Source organism: Aquarana catesbeiana, linkage group LG07 (genome assembly GCF_042186555.1).
Source record: "Aquarana catesbeiana isolate 2022-GZ linkage group LG07, ASM4218655v1, whole genome shotgun sequence".
Taxonomy (NCBI): Eukaryota; Metazoa; Chordata; class Amphibia; order Anura; family Ranidae; genus Aquarana; species Aquarana catesbeiana.
The window spans coordinates 5,866,423-5,892,288 of NC_133330.1; the positions used below are offsets into that span (position 1 = coordinate 5,866,423).

Genomic DNA, 25,866 nt, shown 5'->3' on the forward strand with positions numbered 1-25,866 from the left:
CAGAAAAGCCTGGCACGCTATGGTCCATGAGGTCACAAAGAGTCAGACATGAATAAACGACTGAACGACAAAAACAAGTACATATCCCCCCCAGCACAAATCTTCTTTTCCCCATCTCCCTTCCCAACACTAAACCACCACTGTTAGCACCCCCCCCCCCAAATTTCCTTTCCTAGAACAATACTTACGTCTTGCTGCCCCCAAATTCCTCCTTTACCCCCCCCTAATCTCCTTGTCACCCCCCCCCAACCTCACATGATACTGCAGTGCTCAGGGCAGCCACCCCTCCTACCCACCCCTTGTCCCGGCCCTGGCTGCAGGGACCTGTCTATTAGTGATGCTGAACCTCCTGGAGTGGAGGATGAGATATGGAACTGTTTGATCCAATCCCCCCTTGCCACAAACAAGTATCTAACTATTGCAGGGCCGGCACACCACCAATGCAAGGGAAGATGGTCACTTGACATGGATTTCACCATTAAGATTTGGGAAAATTCTGAAAGGGTTACACCCCTTGTCAGGTTTTCTTGCTGCTAAACGTTGAAAAAGTTAACCTGACAACTTTTTCCAAAGATAGAACCTGGGGTCAGTCTGAAAACAGCCAAAGCAAACAAACAACAAAGGTTTTGGCAATGAAAATGGTGCAAAGTTTAGAAGCAGGACAGCTTCCTCTTGGCTCTATTGTCCATGCAGAATCCTTGACCTCACTTGTCTGTCACAATGTGAGATACGGGCCCTAAAGTGATGGGAAACCTCTATAATGCCCCCACCCATTTCATATATACCTGCCAGGGTCTGAGCAGCTTTGTGTATTGTAGGCCACATGTACAATTAATGGATATTCTTGGTGTTAGAAATTGAGCTAAGTAAGCAGGTGCTTGTGAAGTGTCATTGAATGTAGTCCTGCTGTTGTATTCATTGCACTGTGTAGTTATACAGACAGTAACAGGCTACCCAGAATGGGAAGGGTTTAACTGTGTCAAGTCTCTTTCCAGGGCTTTTTGAGTCCTGCCCCCTGCTGCAAGTTAAATAAATGCAAGGGGAGGGCTCGGAGCAAGCACTCTACCACATGGGATTTACAGAGGAAGGTCTGCTGCACCATGTAGTCCTACTGGAGCTCATGGCCCCCTCCTGTGTCACCCTCCCTGGATTAGGAACCCCCCATCACTGGACTCTTGCTGGATGGACTGCTTCCCTGGAAGGTATGAACCTGGCAGCCTGCATTAGTCAATTAGAGCTGGGCTGTTGAACTGTGTTGCTGGAAGCTTCAGTAAAGTTTCAATAACTGTTTAATGCCTGGTCTGAGGTTTCTGTAAAGGGGTGCATGGTGGTACATGGCGTATCAAAAGAACAGGGCCTGTAAAGCACACATGGGGGGAAAAGAGTAAAGCAATCACAAAGGTTTAACTCGTCAGGAATGTTGGAGAAGGTTGCCTTAACTCACCTGGAACCCGGGGCACTATCTCCTCTATTTATTCCTCTTTGACCGCGGGGGGCTCGTCTCGCTCCCACCTGTATGTCTCCAAATGGGGGCGAGATTTGTCAGTCTCTATAGATTTAGAGAACTGGAGCAAGGCCTGGTCATCCATTGCCAAATGTTCTTCCAACACGGTCACCATGGAGGCGGCCTATAAGGTTCTCCTGCATAGCTCATTCAAACTCATCATACAATGATAGATGCTTCAGGAGATGTGGCCAACATGGAGACAAGATTCACATTTGGTGGTCTTGCCCACGATTGGTGGGATTCTGGTCTAGGGTCTATGGCCTCCTTTTAATCCTTTTTTTTAATCAATAGTTTTTATTGTTTTATAGTGATGGCAAGAATAACAAACAATGTATACATTGTACGTCGTTTACACATCAACGCACATACTCTAATACAGAAGTACATGTTTACGGAAGTACTAACAGAAAATTTTGCACATTAAACTTATACAGTAAATATAGGCTATCGAATATTAGTAGTTACCACTCCTCCAGGCAACCCCATTGGGATCTCTTATGTTGCGTCGTGCTGCTGTTGTGTAACCTATAACTGGTCTAATTGATGGTATTAAAGTCCAACTTATCGCTGAGTCATGACTATACTAAATGCAAACTTAACTTATTAAAGGGATTTCGCTGCCCCTGTGCATATTTCCCACGGTAGCCACGCTTTCTTACTCTTTGCTAGGTAACCACCACTAGATGCCATTGCTATTTCATAGCTATAGTGAAGGTTTACCAGTTCAAGTGTTTGTTCCATGGAAGGTGTCTTTTCTGTTTTCCATAATCGTGTAATGGACAGTCTGGCCGTTAGTAAGATGTGTGTCGTCACATGTCTGACATGTTGTGGCATTGTGTCTATGTTGAGATTTAGAATTGCCAATTCAGGTACTGGAGGTGTGTTTTGAGTTGATATATCCGACAGTAAAAAAAAAAAAAAAAAAACCAGCGCAAACACAATAAAGGACGTGAGAAATGAAAGCTGAACACTATAGGCAATCACAAATACCTAAGGGATGATCAATAAAACAAAGGTAAGTGCAGCATATGAAAATAAAGGAAAGAAAAAGTCCAATTCAAATGGAAAAACTCCAATCACCGGAGAGAAGGTATAACAGGATCCCTCGTGAAGAAAGTGGGAAAGTCCTTCCGATATTAAGTGACAATTCCTCCACCAAAATAAGCCCAAATACACTTACCGGAAATGGTGGACCTCCCTATCACAGAAGGTCAAAAGCGCGAGTATCCCCACAGGGATGTTGCAAACCTCCCATAAGGCTTGAGCGGTCCTAGATCCAGGTACGTGGAACTCCTGCCCAGCAGTGAAATCCAGTAGCACAAAGGGGGGACCTCCAGAAGCGGGTATTGATAAGGGTAAAGAGCGCTCCAAATAGACAGAGGAAATACTCTAATGCCGCGCACACACAGGTGGACTTTCCAACGGACTTTCGACGGACTTTTGACGGACTTCCGATGGACTTTTGAACGAACGGACTTGCCTACACATGATCACACCAAAGTCCGACGGATTCGTACGTGATGACGTATGACCGGACTAAAATAAGGAAGTTGATAGCCAGTAGCCAATATCTGTCGTGGGTTTCCGTCCGTTGGACTAGCATACAGACGAGCGGATTTTCGACCGGACTCGAGTCCGTCGGAAAGATTTGAAGCATGTTTCAAATCTAAAGTCAGTCAGATTTTCGACTGGAAAAGTCAGCTGAAGGTCCGATGAAGCCCATACATGATCGGATTGTCCGCTGGACTCGGTCCGTCAGACCAGTCCAGTCGAAAAGTCTGCTCGTGTGTACGCTGCACAAGTGTACTCCGTTTATTAAGCAAAGATGAGAGTAAAAATACAGCGCTAGCTAGCGCACACACCTTTAACACGTGGGCGTGTGCTGTTCGTTATATTAAATGGTTGGGATAGCATATCCACTGAATACACTTGTGCTGATGGGGGTGGTGTAGAGTACCATTATGCCTTATATATGTTGCCTTTGAAACCAAATTTAAGTAGTACCTTCTGTAGATACATCCAGTGTACCCTGTCGAATGCCTTCTCTGGTGCTTGTCTCCCCTTAGTGAATCCTGATTGATCCGTGTGTATGAGGTCTGGCATGATCTCCATCAAGCGTCTGGCAATGGATTTGGCATAAATTTTCACATCTAGGTTTAAAAGGGATACAGGACGGAAGTTCTGAGGGGAGGTTTGTTCCTTCCCTGGTTTCGGGAGTGTAAGAGGAGGAGGCGTTGTTACAAATTTGTGTTTGGTGTGGGATCAATTGACTGGAGAATTGTTTATAGTACTCTCCAGTTGATCCATCCGGGCCTGGAGCTTTCCCTGATGGTAGCGCTGATATTGTCGCAAGAATTTCCTGGTCAATGAAGGGGGCATTTAGAGAATTCAGTCGTGGTTCGGTCAGCTTGGGGAGAGTGATTTTGTGCAAAAATGCGTCAATGTCCTCGTTGGAGGGTTGAAACGTAGATGTGCCTTGTCTGATGTTATAGAGGTCACTGTAGGAGTCACTAAATGCGTTAGCTATGTCCTGTGGGTTAGTTCATTTTTGTTTAGTGCTGGGGGTGAAACAAGTGAGTCATTTTAGTTTTAAGCCTTTTCCCCTTCAAGCACTGCGCCAGTCTTTTGCCCGCTTTGTTAGAAGTAGAGAAGGAAGTGGCTTTGATTTTGTGCTGTATTTGTTCGAAGGAGTTGAGGAGTAGTGTCTCTGTCTCCCTGTCTCAGGGATAGTAGTTGGGCCAATATGGTAGGGTTCGTTTTAGTTTTGTGAACGGTCTCAAGATTAGCAATTTGTGATGTCAGATCACCAACGCGCTGCGTCCTCTTTTTTTTACATAGTGAACTTAATTTCATTATGACACCTCGAATAACCGCTTTATGCACATTCCACACCATAGCGGGATCGCCCATCGAACTGCTATTAAGGTCAAAGTATTCTTTCAGGTGAGATTTGATCTCTTGGGAGTAGGTTGGGTGTTGCAGTATGTAATTGTTGGCTTGCCAAAGAAATGTATTTCGCTGGCGTCCTGTGTCATTGATGGAGATTGTGATCGGAGCATGGTCTGACCACGTCATGGTGTGGATCACAGATGCGCTGATTGTTTGTAATAACCACTTATCTGTAAGGATCGTGTCTATTCTCGAGTAAGATTTATGATGAGGGGAAGAGTAGGTGTAGTCTTTTTCAGAACCATGGTGACATCTCCATACATCATATACATCCTGTGAGTTGAGGAATTGTTTCAGGAGGGACTTTCTTCTTTTTGCTGCTGAGGTGGTGTCCATATGGATATCTGCTACCAAGCTGAAATCTCCACACATGAGCAGATGACCTTGTCTGTCTGCTTGGGCTTTACACATGGTTTTCCAAATTAAGTTCATCTGGTGGGTGTTGGGGGCATACACATTTAAGAGTGTGTATTTGATCTTGTTTAGGGTGCAGATCAGAATTACATACCTACCATGAGGGTCTGAGATCTCTTGAATCACGTGGAATTCTACAGTGTTTTTTATGGCAATGAGAACACTGATTTTTTTTGGACTTGGGTGGCATGGTATATGTGACAGTATTTGTTGTTGGAGCAAAGGGCTGCCAACTTGGTTACTGTGTCTTTTGGACACATATGATGTCACTTTTTAGTTTTTCAGCCGTTTGCCATAGGGAGTGTCTTTTGGCTGGATGATTCAGGCCTTTGGCATTGAGTGATAAGATGTTTAGCGGCATTGTTGTAGTTTGTTGGTGCGTGTGGTGATATGTGAAACGGTCAACACTTACAGTTCGTGGAGTTTAGACTTGAGGCAAGGGTGGTGTGCTTCGTCCGTAATTGAGGCATCTGTGAGGTGGAAGGTTCCCTAGATACGTGAGCTTGGCTCTATAGCAGCGGGGAAAAAAAAAAAACAATAAGCCAGAGCAATGTTTATGGACAGTTAGAACGTTGGGATTTTCCTGTTAGACAGTCTGTACTATTGCAGATTAGGAAGCGGCGTAGGACAGTATAAAGAAAGCTGAGTCAGCTAAGCCGTGTGGGGGGGAAACAGTAACAAAGAATTACTAAGTACTTCTTTGAACAGTGAGCAGTGAGGGGGAAACTTTGTTTGTGTAGTAGGCCCATCAAGATCAAGTATGGGGGTTTTGTTGGTATCCTTTGGGTCCCTGGTAACGACGTGTTTGTGAGTCCCTTCGGGGCTGCAAGGGAGGGGTCCCATCTTTGGGGGGTTCCAGGATGATGCCCCATTCATGCAGAAGTTGCATACCTTTCTTCAGGTCATTAATTACGTGAGTGGTGCCATTCTTAGGTATGAGGAGGGTTGCAGGGTAGCGCCATTTGTATAAGATTTTGTGATTGTGGAGGCCCTTAGTGATCAGGGTTCAGATTCCTCCTGAGTTGTAGCGTATATTTAGAGAGGTCTGGATATAGCTGTACCCCTTCGTAGGGATGGGGTAGTGGTGTCTTTGACCGTGCTTCCACCATCAATCTTTCCTTGATGTGGAAGAAGTGAACCCGCATAAGTACATCTCTTGGCACGGAAGCTGCTAGGTGGGGAGGCTTTGCTATTCTGTGGATCCTGTCCACGATTAAATCTCTAGGCGATGCATCAGGTAAAATGAAGTGCATGAGGTCTTTGACATATTTTTGAAGATCTGCCCGTATAATAGTTTCAGGGACCCCCCCTGAGCTTGACGTTATTGCGTCTGGAGCGGTCTTCTAAATCGGCCAGCTTGGCCCAGACCCACTCTTGCTCCTCTTTAACCTCTTAATATGTGTCGATCAGATCGTTTACTGTGGTTGTACATTCCGACATACCCTGTTCAGTAGTAATGACCCTTTGATCAATACCTTTCATATCAGTGGTGATTTTGTGGAACAGGGAAGAGAGGTCTGTTATCAGTGATGTTTGTAGGGTCATGAGCATGTCTTTCAGAGTAGTGTCCATGACTGGCTTCCCTGTAGTGGGGAAGGATGCCATGGAGTTATGTAAGGCCTGGTTGGATTGCAGTGGATTGAAGGCCTGGGCCTCGGTTAGAGCCTGAGGCGGCCGCTGGCGCGGTGCATCCATCCACATCCTGGCTTTGGCTAGGCAACTCGTGAGGGGGTCCGCTCCCTGGTCATGTGTAGGGGACAGGGGTAGTGTTGTGATGCCCATTTCTCCCTGATTATTATCCAGGAGGTCCGTATATGCCTCTTGTGGCATGGCGGGGCTGACGCCGCCATCTTGGATGTCACTGACCTCAGTCTCCAGTGGGAACATGAAGGTAGTTAGCTTCTTAGGCTTATGTTCCCTCATCCGTTTGCGGGACATTGTCGGCAGTGGTGTGGTGAGTCCCTGGGGTGAAAATGGCGAAGGATGGCTGTGTACAGCGGGCCTGAGTCACTCCGTAATTCTCCCACACTAAGGAGCTGTACCGATATGCATCCATCTTCCTCGGTGGTTAGCCATGCCCCCCTTTTAATCCTTTTTCATGTACCCTTCCACAAAGACACCTGGCATGCACTTCTCCACTGCCCCGCTACCAGGCCTCTTCTTATACCAGCAAAAGCTGGCTACCTACCTCTTCATTGCCACAAAATACGCTATTGCAAAAGCTTGGTGGAAGCCCTCGGTTGGTTTCGCAGAGGTGGAGAGCATTTTGACTACCCTCATGCTGCATGAGAAGATGACCAGTGCACTTCATGACTCTCATGCTAAGTTCCCCAAAGTTTGGAACTCATGGTGGTCTTTTGCTCTCCCCACCCTGCCCCCGACCAGCTTGGGTATTCCGGACCCTTCTAATATACCACCCAACCCGCAGGCTCAGCGCTCTTTTCTTGTCTAAGACTACACCTCCCTTGTTTCCATTCTTGTCTTGACTGTTTCTCCTTCCCTTTCCTGGCCTAGTTCTACATCTCCGTTCTTTTCCTTTTTTTCCTACTTGTCTCTCACTTTGTCTCTTCCCACTCCACCTTCTGCCACCATGTTCCTCCCTCTTCCACCCCCCCTGCTTTTTTTTTTGTTTGTTTGTCTCACCATGTCTTGGACCTCCGAGTCCAGTTATTCATTATCACTTCCGGGACTAATGCCGGATGGTTCTATTATTTGCTTTTACACTTTGAAAAAGTGTTTTGTTTGTATTTACATGAAGTGTGATCTTTTGTTCCCCTGTGCGAGACCATTTTGCCTTTCTTTTCTTCAGACCTGTATCTTGGCATTGTTTTACTCAATAAAAACTATTGTACCAAAAGTTGGAGAAGGTAAACAGTTGCCATGGGTAACCAAGGTCTGGTGGAAAGCAAATAGCAACCTGTCAAGAAGATTGTTACCTGGCATGGCGACAGGTCCTCTGGTAGCAAGGAGGTCGGTGATCTGGCTCCCTCCGTAGTGGTTGGTTCCCCCAAACCCGCGGTATGGAGACTCCATATACTTATCCACATGGTATGGGGAAGGTGGCCGCCCACACAAGTCAGGACCCGCCGCAAGGAAGTGCTGAAAGCCGGCACTGAAGAAGGAGGCAGGGCCTTGGAAATGCATTGCCCCCTCTGCAGGTCATGTCTTGTCTCTTGGCAGCCTGACAGTGGACTAAGAGAGCCTGCTGATGCCGCCGGTTTTCGGGACTTCCTTGCGGTGGGTCCTGGCTGGTGTGAGCGGCCATCTTCCTCTACTGGTGTTCCGATCCTTTAGCATCCTGACAACGGTTTATTGAAACCTGTCTCTGGTGTTCCACTCAGTGGTGTCCGTGCTTGTGTTAGCAGCCGTCCTAAAGTCCATACTGTGTACTGGCTTCTCGAACAGCACACCACACCACTTCTGCATGCAGCATGCAAGATTCTTTTATGTAAGTGGATATTAAATAAATTGTTGCTTTTACCCACATTGACCTGGTGCCCTTTCTCCTTTTTGTTTTTAGTACAGGAGAGCAGAAGGAGTTAATTAAAGGAGTTGCAAAGGCAGAAGGTGCATTCTCTGCAGTAAGATAAAAAGCCTTCTGTGCGTAGCACCCCCTTCACTCCCCTAAGACCCCTTTCACATTGAGGCGCTTTTCAGGCATTTTAGCCCTAAAAATAGTGCCTGTAAAGCCCTTGAAAAGCACCTCTCAAGCCACCCCAATGTGAAAGTCTGAAGACTTTCACAATGGGGTGGTGCGCTTGCAGGACAGAAAAAAAAGTCCTGCAAGCAGCATCTTTGGGGTGGTGCGGGAGCGGTGTACACACCACTCCCGCACCGCCCCTGCCCACTGGAATAAATGGGCACCGCTTCCAAAGCGCCGGAAGTGCTGCATCACGGGCACTTTTAACCCCTTCTTGAGGGTTAAAAGCACCACCCAAAAAGCGGTGCCAAAGCGCCGCTATAACAGCGGTATAGCGCCGCTAAAACAGCGGTATAGCGCCGCTAAACAAACGGCACTTTACCGCTAACACCAGCACCGCCCCAGTGTGAAAGTACCCTAATGCCCTGTACACACGGTCGGAATTTCCGACGGAGAAAGTGCGATCGGATTGTGTTGTTGGAAATTCCGATCGTGTGTGGGCTCCATCTGACTTTTTCCGTCGGAATATCGGACACAAAAAGTTTGAGAGCAGGATATAAAATTTTCCGACAACAAAATCCGATCGTTTAAATTCTGATCATGTGTACACAAATCCGACGCACAAAGTGCCACGCATGATCAGAATAGAGATGAGAGCTGACCAGATATAGTGACTGCAGGCTCCTGGGGAGACTATTTATAGTGACACCAGATATAATGACTGCAGGCTCCTGGGGAGACTATTTATAGTGACACCAGATATAATGACTGCATGCTCCTGGGGAGATGAGATTTAATGACTACAGGCTCCTGGGGAGACCAGATATAGTGACTGCAGGCTCCTGGGGAGAGCAGATATAGTGACTGCAGGCTCCTGGAGAGATCAGATATAGTGAATGCAGGCTTCTGAGGAGACCAGATATAGTGAATGCAGGCTCCTGGGGAGATCAGATATAGTGACTGCAGAGTCCTGGGGAGACCAGATATAGTGACTGCAGGCTCCTGGGGAGACTATTTATAGTGACACCAGATATAATGACTGCAGGCTCCTGGGGAGACTATTTATAGTGACACCAGATATAATGACTGCATGCTCCTGGGGAGATGAGATTTAATGACTACAGGCTCCTGGGGAGACCAGATATAGTGACTGCAGGCTCCTGGGGAGAGCAGATATAGTGACTGCAGGCTCCTGGAGAGATCAGATATAGTGAATGCAGGCTTCTGAGGAGACCAGATATAGTGAATGCAGGCTTCTGAGGAGACCAGATATAGTGAATGCAGGCTTCTGAGGAGACCAGATATAGTGAATGCAGGCTCCTGGGGAGATCAGATATAGTGAATGCAGGCTCCTGGGTAGACCAGATATAGTGACTGCAGGCTCCTGGGGAGAGCAGATATAGTGAATGCAGGCGCCTGGGGAGATCAGAAATAGGGACTACAGGCTCCTGGGGAGATCAGAAATAGGGACTACAGGCTCCTGGGGAGACCAGATATAGTGAATGCAGGCTCCTGGGGAGATCAGATATAGTGACTGCAGGCTCCTGGGGAGATCAGATATAGTGACTGCAGGCTTCTGGGGAGAGCAGATATAGTGACTGCAGGCTCCTGGGGAGATCAGATGTAGTGAATGCAGGCTCCTGGGGAGATCAGATATAGTGAATGCAGGCTCCTGAGGAGACCAGATATAGTGACTGCAGGCTCCTGGGGAGAGCAGATACAGTGACTGCAGGCTCCTGGGGAGACCAGATATAGTGAATGCAGGCGCCTGGGGAGATCAGAAATAGTGACTACAAGCTCCTGGGGAGACCAGATATAGTGACTGCAGGCTCCTGGGGAGAGCAGATACAGTGACTGCAGGCTCCTGGGGAGATCAGATATAGCGAATGCAGGCACCTGGGGAGATCAGAAATAGTGACTACAGGCTCCTGGGGAGACCAGATATAGTGAATGCAGGCTCCTGGGAGAGCAGATATAGTGAATGCAGGCTCCTGGGAGAGCAGATATAGTGAATGCAGGCTCCTGGGGAGATCAGATATAGTGAATGCAGAGTCCTGGGAGATCAGATATAGTGACTGCAGAGTCCTGGGGAGAGCAGATATAGTAAATGCAGGCTCCTGGGGAGATCAGATATAGTGAATGCAGGCTCCTGGGAGAGCAGATATAGTGAATGCAGGCTCCTGGGAGAGCAGATATAGTAAATGCAGGCTCCTGGGGAGATCAGATATAGTGAATGCAGGCTCCTGGGAGAGCAGATATAGTGAATGCAGGCTCCTGGGAGAGCAGATATAGTGAATACAGGCTCCTGGGGAGATCAGATATAGTGAATGCAGGCTCCTGGGGAGAGCAGATATAGTGAATACAGGCTCCTGGGAGATCAGATATAGTGAATGCAGGCTCCTGGGAGATCAGATATAGTGAATGCAGGCTCCTGGGAGAGCAGATATAGTGAATACAGGCTCCTGGGGAGATCAGATATAGTGAATGCAGGCTCCTGGGGAGAGCAGATATAGTGAATGCAGGCTCCTGGGGAGAGCAGTTATAGGGAATGAAGGCTCCTGGGTTTAGTAACACTTTAAAGCAGAGTTCCACCCAAAAGTGGATCTGCCACTAGTTGTACTCCTCCCCCGCTCTGGGGCCACATTTGGCACCTTTCGTGGGGGGGGGGGGTATTTGCATCATCTCTGGGGCTCCCTCCTCCTCCCTCCTCCTTCCCCAGCCACCGGTCCAGTAGGAGAGAGGAGAGGAGCCTCGCGCATGCACAGTAGGGTTCCTGACGTGAAGCCGTAAGGCTACACTGCCAGGTTCCCTTACTTGCAATGGAGGCGCCATGCACCCGACAGCTGACTGCTGTGCCGACATCGCTGGACTCCAGGACAGATAAGTGTCCTATTATTAAAAGTCAGCAGCTGCAGTATGTGTGCAGTATGTGTGCAGTATGTGTACAGTATGTGTGCAGTATGTGTACAGTATGTGTGCAGTATGTGTACAGTATGTGTGTAGTATGTGTACAGTATGTGTGTAGTATGTGTACAGTATGTGTGCAGTATGTGTACAGTATGTGTACAGTATGTGTGTAGTATGTGTGTAGTATGTGTGTAGTATGTGTACAGTATGTGTGTAGTATGTGTGTAGTATGTGTGTAGTATGTGTGTAGTATGTGTGCAGTATGTGTACAGTATGTGTGTAGTATGTGTACAGTATGTGTGTAGTATGTGTGCAGTATGTGTACAGTATGTGTACAGTATGTGTGCAGTATGTGTGTAGTATGTGTGTAGTATGTGTACAGTATGTGTGTAGTATGTGTACAGTATGTGTACAGTATGTGTGCAGTATGTGTGTAGTATGTGTGTAGTATGTGTGTAGTATGTGTGTAGTATGTGTGCAGTATGTGTGTAGTATGTGTGTAGTATGTGTGCAGTATGTGTGTAGTATGTGTGTAGTATGTGTGCAGTATGTGTACAGTATGTGTGTAGTATGTGTACAGTATGTGTGTAGTATGTGTACAGTATGTGTGCAGTATGTGTACAGTATGTGTACAGTATGTGTGCAGTATGTGTGTAGTATGTGTGTAGTATGTGTACAGTATGTGTGTAGTATGTGTACAGTATGTGTACAGTATGTGTGCAGTATGTGTGTAGTATGTGTGTAGTATGTGTACAGTATGTGTACAGTATGTGTGCAGTATGTGTGTAGTATGTGTGTAGTATGTGTACAGTATGTGTGTAGTATGTGTGTAGTATGTGTGCAGTATGTGTGCAGTATGTGTGTAGTATGTGTGTAGTATGTGTGTAGTATGTGTGTAGTATGTGTACAGTATGTGTGTAGTATGTGTGTAGTATGTGTGTAGTATGTGTACAGTATGTGTGTAGTATGTGTGTAGTATGTGTGTAGTATGTGTGTAGTATGTGTACAGTATGTGTGCAGTATGTGTGTAGTATGTGTACAGTATGTGTGTAGTATGTGTGCAGTATGTGTGTAGTATGTGTGTAGTATGTGTACAGTATGTGTGTAGTATGTGTACAGTATGTGTGTAGTATGTGTACAGTATGTGTGCAGTATGTGTGTAGTATGTGTGTAGTATGTGTGTAGTATGTGTACAGTATGTGTGTAGTATGTGTACAGTATGTGTACAGTATGTGTGTAGTATGTGTACAGTATGTGTGCAGTATGTGTACAGTATGTGTGCAGTATGTGTGTAGTATGTGTACAGTATGTGTGTAGTATGTGTACAGTATGTGTACAGTATGTGTGTAGTATGTGTACAGTATGTGTGCAGTATGTGTACAGTATGTGTGTAGTATGTGTACAGTATGTGTGCAGTATGTGTGTAGTATGTGTGCAGTATGTGTACAGTATGTGTGTAGTATGTGTACAGTATGTGTGTAGTATGTGTACAGTATGTGTACAGTATGTGTGTAGTATGTGTACAGTATGTGTGTAGTATGTGTGTAGTATGTGTGTAGTATGTGTACAGTATGTGTGCAGTATGTGTGTAGTATGTGTACAGTATGTGTGTAGTATGTGTGTAGTATGTGTGCAGTATGTGTACAGTATGTGTGTAGTATGTGTACAGTATGTGTGTAGTATGTGTACAGTATGTGTGCAGTATGTGTGTAGTATGTGTGTAGTATGTGTACAGTATGTGTGTAGTATGTGTACAGTATGTGTACAGTATGTGTGTAGTATGTGTACAGTATGTGTGCAGTATGTGTGTAGTATGTGTACAGTATGTGTGCAGTATGTGTGTAGTATGTGTGTAGTATGTGTACAGTATGTGTGTAGTATGTGTGTAGTATGTGTACAGTATGTGTGCAGTATGTGTGTAGTATGTGTGTAGTATGTGTACAGTATGTGTGTAGTATGTGTACAGTATGTGTACAGTATGTGTGTAGTATGTGTACAGTATGTGTACAGTATGTGTGTAGTATGTGTACAGTATGTGTGCAGTATGTGTGTAGTATGTGTGTAGTATGTGTACAGTATGTGTGTAGTATGTGTACAGTATGTGTACAGTATGTGTGTAGTATGTGTATAGTATGTGTGCAGTATGTGTGTAGTATGTGTACAGTATGTGTGCAGTATGTGTGTAGTATGTGTGTAGTATGTGTACAGTATGTGTGTAGTATGTGTACAGTATGTGTACAGTATGTGTGTAGTATGTGTACAGTATGTGTGCAGTATGTGTGTAGTATGTGTACAGTATGTGTACAGTATGTGTGCAGTATGTGTGTAGTATGTGTGTAGTATGTGTACAGTATGTGTGTAGTATGTGTACAGTATGTGTACAGTATGTGTGTAGTATGTGTATAGTATGTGTGCAGTATGTGTGTAGTATGTGTACAGTATGTGTGCAGTATGTGTGTAGTATGTGTGTAGTATGTGTACAGTATGTGTGTAGTATGTGTACAGTATGTGTACAGTATGTGTGTAGTATGTGTACAGTATGTGTACAGTATGTGTGTAGTATGTGTACAGTATGTGTGCAGTATGTGTGTAGTATGTGTGCAGTATGTGTGCAGTATGTGTGTAGTATGTGTGCAGTATGTGTACAGTATGTGTGTAGTATGTGTGTAGTATGTGTACAGTATGTGTGTAGTATGTGTGCAGTATGTGTACAGTATGTGTACAGTATGTTTGTAGTATGTGTACAGTATGTGTGTAGTATGTGTGCAGTATGTGTACAGTATGTGTACAGTATGTGTGTAGTATGTGTACAGTATGTGTGTAGTATGTGTGCAGTATGTGTACAGTATGTGTACAGTATGTGTGTAGTATGTGTACAGTATGTGTGTAGTATGTGTGTAGTATGTGTACAGTATGTGTGTAGTATGTGTACAGTATGTGTGTAGTATGTGTGTAGTATGTGTACAGTATGTGTGTAGTATGTGTACAGTATGTGTGTAGTATGTGTGCAGTATGTGTACAGTATGTGTGTAGTATGTGTGTAGTATGTGTACAGTATGTGTGTAGTATGTGTACAGTATGTGTGCAGTATGTGTACAGTATGTGTGTAGTATGTGTGCAGTATGTGTGTAGTATGTGTACAGTATGTGTGTAGTATGTGTACAGTATGTGTACAGTATGTGTACAGTATGTGTGTAGTATGTGTGCAGTATGTGTACAGTATGTGTACAGTATGTGTGTAGTATGTGTGCAGTATGTGTGTAGTATGTGTACAGTATGTGTGTAGTATGTGTACAGTATGTGTGTAGTATGTGTGTAGTATGTGTACAGTATGTGTGTAGTATGTGTGTAGTATGTGTGCAGTATGTGTACAGTATGTGTACAGTATGTGTGTAGTATGTGTACAGTATGTGTGTAGTATGTGTGTAGTATTTGTACAGTATGTGTGTAGTATGTGTACAGTATGTGTGTAGTATGTGTGTAGTATGTGTACAGTATGTGTGTAGTATGTGTACAGTATGTGTGTAGTATGTGTGCAGTATGTGTACAGTATGTGTGTAGTATGTGTGTAGTATGTGTACAGTATGTGTGTAGTATGTGTACAGTATGTGTGCAGTATGTGTACAGTATGTGTGTAGTATGTGTGCAGTATGTGTGTAGTATGTGTACAGTATGTGTGTAGTATGTGTACAGTATGTGTACAGTATGTGTGTAGTATGTGTGCAGTATGTGTACAGTATGTGTACAGTATGTGTGTAGTATGTGTGCAGTATGTGTGTAGTATGTGTACAGTATGTGTGTAGTATGTGTGTAGTATGTGTACAGTATGTGTGTAGTATGTGTGCAGTATGTGTGTAGTATGTGTGTAGTATGTGTACAGTATGTGTGCAATATGTGTACAGTATGTGTACAGTATGTGTGTAGTATGTGTACAGTATGTGTGTAGTATGTGTACAGTATGTGTGTAGTATGTGTGTAGTATGTGTACAGTATGTGTGTAGTATGTGTGCAGTATGTGTGTAGTATGTGTGTAGTATGTGTGTAGTATGTGTGTAGTATGTGTACAGTATGTGTGTAGTATGTGTGCAGTATGTGTGTAGTATGTGTGTAGTATGTGTGTAGTATGTGTACAGTATGTGTGCAATATGTGTACAGTATGTGTACAGTATGTGTGTAGTATGTGTACAGTATGTGTGCAGTATGTGTACAGTATGTGTGCAGTATGTGTGCAGTATGTGTACAGTATGTGTGCAGTCAGTGGCGGCCCGTGCACTGTGGGTGCACGGGCGCCGGCCCCCCATCCATTCGCCTGGCCCCTCAGGATGCCAGACGCATGGATTCCTATGGCGGGGGTGGGAGGGGTGGTATATTGAAGCACCTGATCAGAGGCTTTAATAGGCTCCAAAATAGAGTGGGCTCGGGGCGCAGAGAGTGCGCCCTGATCCCACCCAATTGTGTGACAATAGCAAACTAATTTTCGCTATTTTCACACTAACCTTCCTCCCTGCCAATCAGGAGACAGGACGTCAGACCTGGGCACCGGTGGCTGCATTTGATGGGCAAGTGGCTGCATTTGATGGGCACAGGTGGCTGTGTTTTTTGGGCAAAGGTGGCTGCGTTTGAAGGGCACAAGTGGCTGCATTTGATGGGTACAGGTGGCTGCATATGATGGGCAAGTGACTGCATTTGATGGGAACAGTAGCTGCATTTTATGGGCACAATGGATGCGTTTGATGGGCTCAAGGGGCTGCATTTGATGGGCAAGTGGCTGCATTTGATGGGGAAGTGGCTACATATGATGAGCACAGGTGGCTGCATTTGATGGGCACAGGTGGCTGAGTTTGAAGGGCACAAGTGGCTGCATTTAATGGGCACAGGTGGCTGCATATGATGGGCACAGTGGCTGCATTTGATGGGCACAATAGATGTATTTGATGGGCACAAGTGGCTGCATTTGATGGGAACAGTGACTACATCTGTTGGGCATAGGTGGCTGCATTTGATATGCACAGTGGCTGCATTTGATGGACACAATGGATGCATTTGATGGGCAAGTTGCTGCATTTCAGGGGCGGATCCAGGGAGGGCAACGGGGCAATTGCCCCCTCCGAGAAATGCGGGTGTGTCAGAGAGCCGGCGAGCGGCTCCGTAAGTGAAAGAGCGGCTCCATAGGTGACAGACTGAGCCGGCGAGTGGCTCCATAAGTGAAAGAGCCGCCGGGCGGCTCCATATGTGACAAACTGAGCCTGCGAGCGGCTCCGTAAGTGAAAGAGCCGCCGGGTGGCTCCATAGGTGAGAGAGCCGCCGAGCGGCTCCGCAGGAGAGAGACAGAGGGCTGGCCCGGCGGCTCAGTTGGTGAGATGTGCCGGCGCCACTCGATGTGTGAGCGGGCTGCTGGCCAATCAGGGAGCTGGTGGGCGGGGGAGCAGAGAGATGACATCATCTCTCACCGCCCGGCGCACGCTCTGCATCCCTGCAGTTCCCCCCTCACCATGCAGGCAGCTGTGGCAGCAGAGAGATTACACCATCTCTCTGCTGCCTGTCTCTGGGACACAAGAGACCACCTTAGCAGGTGGCAAGTGACAATCTTCATCTGGTGACAGGCGACCTGGCAAGTGACAATCCGCAACATGTGGCAGGCGACGTGGCAAGTGACAATCTGCATCTGGTGACAGGCGACGTGGCAAGTGACAATCTGCATCTGGTGACAGGCGACGTGGCAAGTGACAATCCGCAACATGTGGCAGGCGACGTGGCAAGTGACAATCTTCATCTGATGACAGGCGACCTGGCAAGTGACAATCCGCAACATGTGGCAGGCGACGTGGCAAGTGACAATCTGCATCTGGTGACAAGCGATGTGGAAGGTGACAATCCGCAACATGTGGCAGGCGACATAGCAAGTGACAATCTGCATCTGCTGACAAGCGACGTGGCTAGTGACAATCAACATGTGGCAGGCGACGTGGCAAGTGACAATATGCATCTGGTGACAAGCGACATGGCAAGTGACAATCCGCAACATGTGGCAGGCGACGTGGCAAGTGACAATCTGCATCTGATGACAGGTGACATGGCAAGTGACACACTCGGGGCTCCCACTAATTCTGCATTATGGTGAGTTAAACTATTTAATTTTTTATAACAATGTAATAATAGTAATAATGCGCTTCAATCATCCTGACACCATAACAACCATGGTGCCGTGATGATTGAAGCGCCAACACCAGCCATTTCCCCGATAGATTTACCCCCCAAAAATATATTTTCTGGCCGAGACTAGACTCTGGATCCGCCCCTGCTGCATTTGATGGGGAAGTGGCTGCATTTGATGGGCACAAGTGGCTGTGTTTTATTATCACAATGGCTGCGTTTGATGGGTACAAGTGGCTGCATATGATGGGCACAAGTGGCTGCAATTGGTGGGGGAGGGGTTTCAGTATTTTTCAGTTTGTTTGTGCCCCCCCCTCCCAAAAATTTTTTGAGCACCAGCCACCACTGATGTGCAGTATGTGCAGCTGCTGGCTTTTCATTTTTGCAGCGGTGGGCAGACGTTCGATTTAAACTCAACTCCTTTGTTTGGAATAGAGCAGGGGAAGTATTATAGTCCCTGTCAGGGTTTCATTGAAGTTAAAGTCCCTATTAAAGTCCCTATTGGGAACTGTAATCTGCATACAGAAGTGTCATTGAACCCTCTGAAAGCACCAAAGAGACTTTTCATTCACTTTACAAGTCTGCATGAAAAATGAAAAAGAGGAAGATAAAAATGTACCAAAACCCATTATAGTTCCCTTTTACCCCCCCCCCCCGCCCTCCTGCCCTGGCATGGAAACAAGAAGAAACACTGAACATTGTATACATTGTATTCCAGCCGGATAAAACTGACTCATACAAACAAGAAAATACTGTTACAGTCTTTGTAAAAAAAAAAAAAAAAAGATACAACTTTTCCAAAAGCAATCATTGGAGACAAGGGAAGGGTCTTCTTTCAGAAAAGAAAGAAAGAAAGAAATTTTCTTTGTTACATTTTATGTCAATCATGTATCTCTACAGTATATGTAACTATCATCATGTGCTGGGACTATATGAATGTATTCTGTTATTATATACATTTCTTATATATCAGCTCTTTTCAATGTGTCTATATTATAGGTGAAATTTGTCATCATGACCAGCTTTGGAGTACTACTTTGGTACTACTTTGGTGCAACTTTGGATGGATGCATCCTGGATCTGACTTTGGCTTTGACCAATAATAATGGACAACTGCTGCACACGAGTTGCATTGTATAACATTCAGGTACGACTTTCATGCAACTTCTGAGGGTTAACATTAACCACTTGCCTACTGGGCACTTTCACCCCCTTCCTGCCCAGGACAATTTTCAGCTTTCAGCGCTGTCACACTTTGAATGACAGTTGCGGGGTCATAGAACACTGTACCCAAAAATTTTTTTTTATCATTTTCTTCACACAAATAGAGCCAATACCAATCTTTTGGTGGTATTCAATCACTGCTGTTTTTTTTATTTTTTACAAAAAAAAAAAGACCAAACATTTTGAAAAAAAAATGTTTTTTTACTTTTTTTCTGTTAGTACATTTTGTAACTAAGTCATTTTTTGCCTTCACTGATGTGCACTGATGAGGCGGCACTGATAGGCTGAACTGGTGGGCATTGATGAGGTGGCACTTATGGGCACTGATGAGGCGGCACTTATGGGCACTGATGAGGTGGCACTGATGAGGAGGTACTGATGAGCACTGATAGGCGGCACTGATGGGCACTGTTTGGTGGCACTGATGGGTACTAATAGGCAGTGCTGGTGGGCACTGATAGGCGGCACTGGTAGGCACTGGTGGGCATGGATAGGCGGCATGGATAGGCGGTACAGATGAGCACTGATGGGCATTGATGGGTGGAACCAATGGGCGACACTGATGGGCATTGATCGACAGCAGTGATGGGCATTGATGGGCAAAACTGATAGGCGGCACTGATTTCCAGCACTGACTGACATCGCTAATGGTCACTGATTGGTGGCACTTGTGGGCAGTGGTGGGCACTGATTGCTGCCACTGGTGGGCACTATATGCTGGCATTGGTGGGCACTGTTTGTGACACTGTATTTATTTATTGTAATCAGGGCACTGATGATCAGTGCCCTGATTACATCCCTAGATGTCCCCCTGTGAGGAGATGCTGCTGATTGGCTCTTCTCTCCTCACACTCTGTCAGTGTAAGGCGAGGAGAGCCAATTACCGGCATCTCCTTGCTTACATGTGACTGGCTGTGATTGGACACAGCCGATCACATGGTTAAAGAGCTGCGGACGCGGCTCTTTACACAGATCCGGGTCGCGCCGTGTCCTAGCAACACAGAGCGGCCGTAATCTCGCAGAGCTGGGAGTGCCCCGCCGGTGCACGAGAATGGCCTTTCTGGAATGCCATCATATGACGGCATCCCAGAACAAGAGCTGCACCGCCCCGCCGTCATTTGACGGCGGGGCGGGCAGCAAGCAGTTAAAGTCTATGGCCCTCAAGTTTCATGACCAGTCTGACCAAAGTAGTGCATGGACTACTTAGACGTCGCTGCAACTTTAGATTGAGCATATATGAATTGGAAAACATGGGGACTGACTTGTCATGCAACTTTGATGTCCAAAGTTGCATGACAAGTCGCACAAATTTGAATGGAGCCTAACCTTCGAAGTGATTTGCTTCATATAGAGTCCACTAGCCAATGTATTTTTTCTTGTATGTTCTGCGTACAGAAACCCATGTGTTTGTAACCACAGCCACAGCCAATCAGAATGTTTCAGCCAAAATAATTGGCTGAAACCTGCTGACAAAGGCATGCTGTGTCCAATCACAGCACAGGTTAGCAGGGGGCATGCACACGCGCACCTGAAAACCAGGAAGTTCACCGTGAGGTACAGGTACATTGCAGTGCCTGGCTGTGCCGCCTGCTTGCTATAAATGTAGTCAGTGTTAGAAATTGAAGTCGTGTGATTTGGTTTGAGATATCACCTAAGCAGTCCACATGGAGAAATGTGAAATTTCTTTCATAAAAATTGTAGCTATGGTGGAATCGGTAAGTTCACAGCAAAATAAATTTCAGGCCAAAAAATTCCTCTTCTCCTTTGTAGTAAATAGAGTGCTGCTAACCAAATGTCACCATCGCTGTCAGTGATATGGATTTGTTTAAAGACAAAACCAGGTGATCACTGAGCCTGAGTTAGAAAACAAAGCCATGTGATCTTGTTTTTCACACAAATTTCACCTAAGCAGTCTAAAATGGGAGTCAGATTTCAACAAAATGTAAAGCGGAATTACAGTAACACCTTGAATTATGAGCATAATTAGTTCCAGAAGCATGCTCGTAATCCACAACACTCGTATATTAAAGCGAGTTTCCCCATAAGAAATAATGGAAACTCAGATGATTTGTTCCACAGCCACTGCTGGTGTATGTCGTACTGTATGTGGCCAGAGGTGCGGGGGCTCTGGTGTATGTAGTACTGTATGTGGCCAGAGGTGCGGGGGCTCTGGTGTATGTAGTACTGTATGTGGCCAGAGGTGCGGGGGCTCTGGTGTATGCCGTACTGTATGTGGCCAGAGGTGCGGGGGCTCTGGTGTATGCCGTACTGTATGTGGCCAGAGGTGCAGGGGCTCTGGTGTATGCAGTACTGTATGTGGCCAGAGGTGCGGGGGCTCTGGTGTATGCCGTACTGTATGTGGCCAGAGGTGCGGGGGCTCTGGTGTATGCCGTACTGTATGTGGCCAGAGGTGTGGGGGCTCTGGTGTATGCCGTACTGTATGTGACCAGAGGTGCAGGGGCTCTGGTATATGCAGTACTGTTTGTGGCCAGAGGTGCGGGGGCGCTGGTGTATGCAGTACTGTATGTGGCCAGAGGTGCGGGGGCTCTGGTGTATGCAGTACTGTATGTGGCCAGAGGTGCGGGGGCTCTAGTGTATGCAGTACTGTATGTGGCCAGAGGTGCAGGGACTCTGGTGTATGCAGTACTGTATGTGGCCAGAGGTGCAGGGACTCTGGTGTATGCAGTACTGTATGTGGCCAGAGGTGCAGGGGCTCTGGTGTATGCAGTACTGTATGTGGCCAGAGGTGCGGGGGCGCTGGTGTATGCAGTAGCGTATGTGGCCAGAGGTGCGGGGGCGCTGGTGTATGCATTACTGTATGTGGCCAGAGGTGCGGGGGCTCTGGTGTATGCAGTACTGTATGTGGCCAGAGGTGCGGGGGCTCTGGTGTATGCAGTACTGTATGTGGCCAGAGGTGCGGGGGCTCTGGTGTATGTAGTACTGTATGTGGCCAGAGGTGCGGGGGCTCTGGTGTATGCAGTACTGTATGTGGCCAGAGGTGCAGGGGCTCTGGTGTATGCAGTACTGTATGTGGCCAGAGGTGCAGGGGTGCTGGTGTATGCAGTATTGTATGTGGCCAGAGATGCGGGGGCTCTGGTGTATGCAGTAGTGTATGTGGCCAGAGGTGCGGGGGCGCTGGTGTATGCAGTACTGTATGTGGCCAGAGGTGCGGGGGCTCTGGTGTATGCAGTAGTGTATGTGGCCAGAGGTGTGGGGGCTCTGGTGTATGCAGTACTGTATGTGGCCAGAGGTGCGGGGGCGCTGGTGTATGCAGTACTGTATGTGGCCAGAGGTGCGGGGGCTCTGGTGTATGCCGTACTGTATGTGGCCAGAGGTGTGGGGGCTCTGGTGTATGCCGTACTGTATGTGACCAGAGGTGCAGGGGCTCTGGTATATGCAGTACTGTTTGTGGCCAGAGGTGCGGGGGCGCTGGTGTATGCAGTACTGTATGTGGCCAGAGATGCGGGGGCTCTGGTGTATGCAGTACTGTATGTGGCCAGAGGTGCGGGGGCTCTGGTGTATGCAGTACTGTATGTGGCCAGAGGTGCAGGGACTCTGGTGTATGCAGTACTGTATGTGGCCAGAGGTGCAGGGGCTCTGGTGTATGCAGTACTGTATGTGGCCAGAGGTGCGGGGGCGCTGGTGTATGCAGTAGCGTATGTGGCCAGAGGTGCGGGGGCGCTGGTGTATGCATTACTGTATGTGGCCAGAGGTGCGGGGGCTCTGGTGTATGCAGTACTGTATGTGGCCAGAGGTGCGGGGGCTCTGGTGTATGCAGTAGTGTATGTGGCCAGAGGTGTGGGGGCTCTGGTGTATGCAGTACTGTATGTGGCCAGAGGTGCGGGGGCGCTGGTGTATGCAGTACTGTATGTGGCCAGAGGTGCGGGGGCTCTGGTGTATGCAGTAGTGTATGTGGCCAGAGGTGTGGGGGCTCTGGTGTATGCAGTACTGTATGTGGCCAGAGGTGTGGGGGCGCTGGTGTATGTAGTACTGTATGTGGCCAGAGGTGCAGGGACTCTGGTGTATGCAGTACTGTATGTGACCAGAGGTGTGGGGGCGCTGGTGTATGTAGTACTGTATGTGGCCAGAGGTGCAGGGACTCTGGTGTATGCCGTACTGTATGTGGCCAGAGGTGCGGGGGCTCTGGTGTATGCAGTACTGTATGTGGCCAGAGGTGCAGGGGCTCTGGTGTATGCAGTACTGTATGTGGCCAGAGGTGCGGGGGCTCTGGTGTATGCAGTAGTGTATGTGGCCAGAGGTGCGGGGGCGCTGGTGTATGCAGTACTGTATGTGACCAGAGGTGCGGGGGCTCTGGTGTATGCAGTAGTGTATGTGGCCAGAGGTGTGGGGGCTCTGGTGTATGCAGTACTGTATGTGGCCAGAGGTGCGGAGGCGCTGGTGTATGCAGTACTGTATGTGGCCAGAGGTGCAGGGGTGCTGGTGTATGCAGTACTGTATGTGGCCAGAGGTGCGGGGGCTCTGGTGTATGCAGTAGTGTATGTGGCCAGAGGTGCGGGGGCTCTGGTGTATGCAGTACTGTATGTGGCCAGAGGTGCGGAGGCGCTGGTGTATGCAGTACTGTATGTGGCCAGAGGTGCAGGGGTGCTGGTGTATGCAGTACTGTATGTGGCCAGAGGTGCGGGGGCTCTGGTGTATGCAGTACTGTATGTGGCCAGAGGTGCGGGGGGCGCTGGTGTATGCAGTACTGTATGTGGCCAGAGGTGCGGGGGCTCTGGTGTATGCAGTAGTGTATGTGGCCAGAGGTGTGGGGGGCGCTGGTGTATGCAGTACTGTATGTGGCCAGAGGTGTGGGGGCTCTGGTGTATGCAGTACTGTATGTGGCCAGTTGTGCGGGGGCTCTGGTGTATGCAGTACTGTATGTGGCCAGAGGTGCAGGGGTGCTGGTGGCTCCCAGCGCTTCCTGGAGAACTTGGAGACGCTCAGAGGTGCTCGGGAACTGTTGACACTTTTGGCATGTTGCGCCCGCCCCAACCCAGCTGGGAGTGTCTCAAAGTGTCTCCGAGTTCTCCATGAAGTGCTGGGAGCCACCAGCGCCCCTGGACGTCTGGCCAAATGCAGTACTGCATACACCAGCAGCTTTACTACATGGATTGTACTGCTCGCATATCAAGTCAAATTAAAAAAAAAATGTTGCTCGTTTTTTTAAAACGCTTGTATACCGCGTTACTCGTAATCCAAGGTATTACTGTAAACCCAAAAGCAAACATTTATTATATTGCAGCTTACCAGTTCTTCAATGTGACGGCTGCATTCGTTTTCTTTTTTGGGGCTTTCTTTCTTCTTTTTTCAGCTAGCGATCCTCCCAGTAAGTCTATTGTTTTTCAGCAGCACAAGCTCTCCAGTAGAATGTATAGGATTACAGAGACGAGACAAACCATGTATCACTGGCAGGGGTGCTTACAATGATCAACTTTTATTTATTCACGCAAAACCTTTATCCCAAAAAGCACAAAACTGTTACTATAACCGATTATAAAATATCACCTGGAGTTTGGCTTCAAATTTGTTATTGTATTTAGAGTTGCTAATACATTTAACACTGCGCCCCTCCCCCCCAGACTGCCAATGTTGCTGTCTGCTGTGCCTCCTGTGTTCATTCCTCCAGAGTTGTGTCTCACTGATACAGGTGGTGTGTTACTGGCCAGATCAGGGGAAAATAAAAAAATAAATCTAATGCAGCCACCATATCTAATGATTGGTAATCTGCAATATAAGACATTTCTGGTTTTGTGTTTAATCCCGCCATAAACTCGGTGTGACCTGTAACTTCATGGCAAAATAAATTCTGGCTAAATAATTCTTCCTGTTTATCTTTAAAGTGGTATTAAATATTTGGCTTTAAAAAAAAAAACATGTGACACTTACCTGCCCTCTGTAATAGATTTACACAGAGCAGCCCTGATCCTCCTCTTCTCGGGTCCCTCGCCGACTCTCCTGGCTCCTCCCCCACAACCAATGCCCCAATAGCAAGCCGCTTGCTATGGGGACACTGGTGCATGGCAGTTTGTTGCCAACCCTTTGAAGTGAAAATTTACTGGCAGGACGCTAAAAATTACAAACGACACCAATTTTTTTTCCCTGGCAAAAATCATGAAATTTACTGACAGAGTCACATTTTTTACTGGCACTGCAAAAAGGTCCCTAAAAAATAACCGTTTTCAGTGCTAAACTGTGTGAATATCAATATTTAAACTATAAACATGTAGCTAGTGCTATTAGCAATGTGTTTAACTTAAACAAAAGTCAAAAACCATATTTATCCAATTACACAAAGGTCAGATTACTATAATCCAGCCGGCACAGAGTTCCCCCTTACATCAGAGTCTGCAGAATTCCCCCTTACATCAGAGTCTGCAGGATCCCCTCTTACATCAGAGTCTGCAGAATTCCCCCTTACATCAGAGTCTGCAGGATCCCCCCTTACATCAGAGTCTGCAGGATCCCCCCTTACATCAGAGTTTGCAGGATCCCCCCTTACATCAGAGTCTGCAGGATCCCCCCTTACATCAGAGTCTGCAGGATTCCCCCTTACATCAGAGTCTGCAGGATTCCCCCTTACATCAGAGTCTGCAGGATTCCCCCTTACATCAGAGTCTGCAGGATCCCCCCTTACATCAGAGTCTGCAGGATCTCCCCTTAAATCAGAGTCTGCAGGATTCCCCCTTACATCAGAGTCTGCAGGATCCCCCCTTACATCAGAGTCTGCAGAATCCCCCCTTACATCAGAGTCTGCAGGATTCCCCCTTACATCAGAGTCTGCAGGATCCCCCCTTACATCAGAGTCTGCAGGATTCCCCCTTACATCAGAGTCTGCAGGATTCCCCCTTACATCAGAGTCTGCAGGATCCCCCCTTACATCAGAGTCTGCAGGATACCCCCTTACATCAGAGTCTGCAGGATCCCCCCTTAAATCAGAGTCTGCAGGATTCCCCCTTACATCAGAGTCTGCAGGATCCCCCTTACATCAGAGTCTGCAGGATCCCCCCTTACATCAGAGTCTGCAGGATCCCCCCTTACATCAGAGTCTGCAGGATTCCCCCTTACAGTGGAA

At 47.1% G+C, this 25,866-nt stretch overlaps 1 long non-coding RNA gene across 2 annotated transcripts in view; it reads left to right on the plus strand.

Annotated features, from left to right (window-relative positions):
- Window positions 1-1,081: 1,081 nt before the first annotated feature.
- Window positions 1,082-25,866, plus strand: part of LOC141102641 (uncharacterized) — a 69,307-nt gene continuing 44,522 nt past the window's right edge. For both annotated transcript variants that reach the window (XR_012235181.1, XR_012235182.1), the window contains exons 1-2: window positions 1,082-1,202; window positions 18,570-18,717. This is a non-coding gene — a long non-coding RNA (uncharacterized lncRNA). The remainder of the gene's footprint in view (window positions 1,203-18,569; window positions 18,718-25,866) is intronic.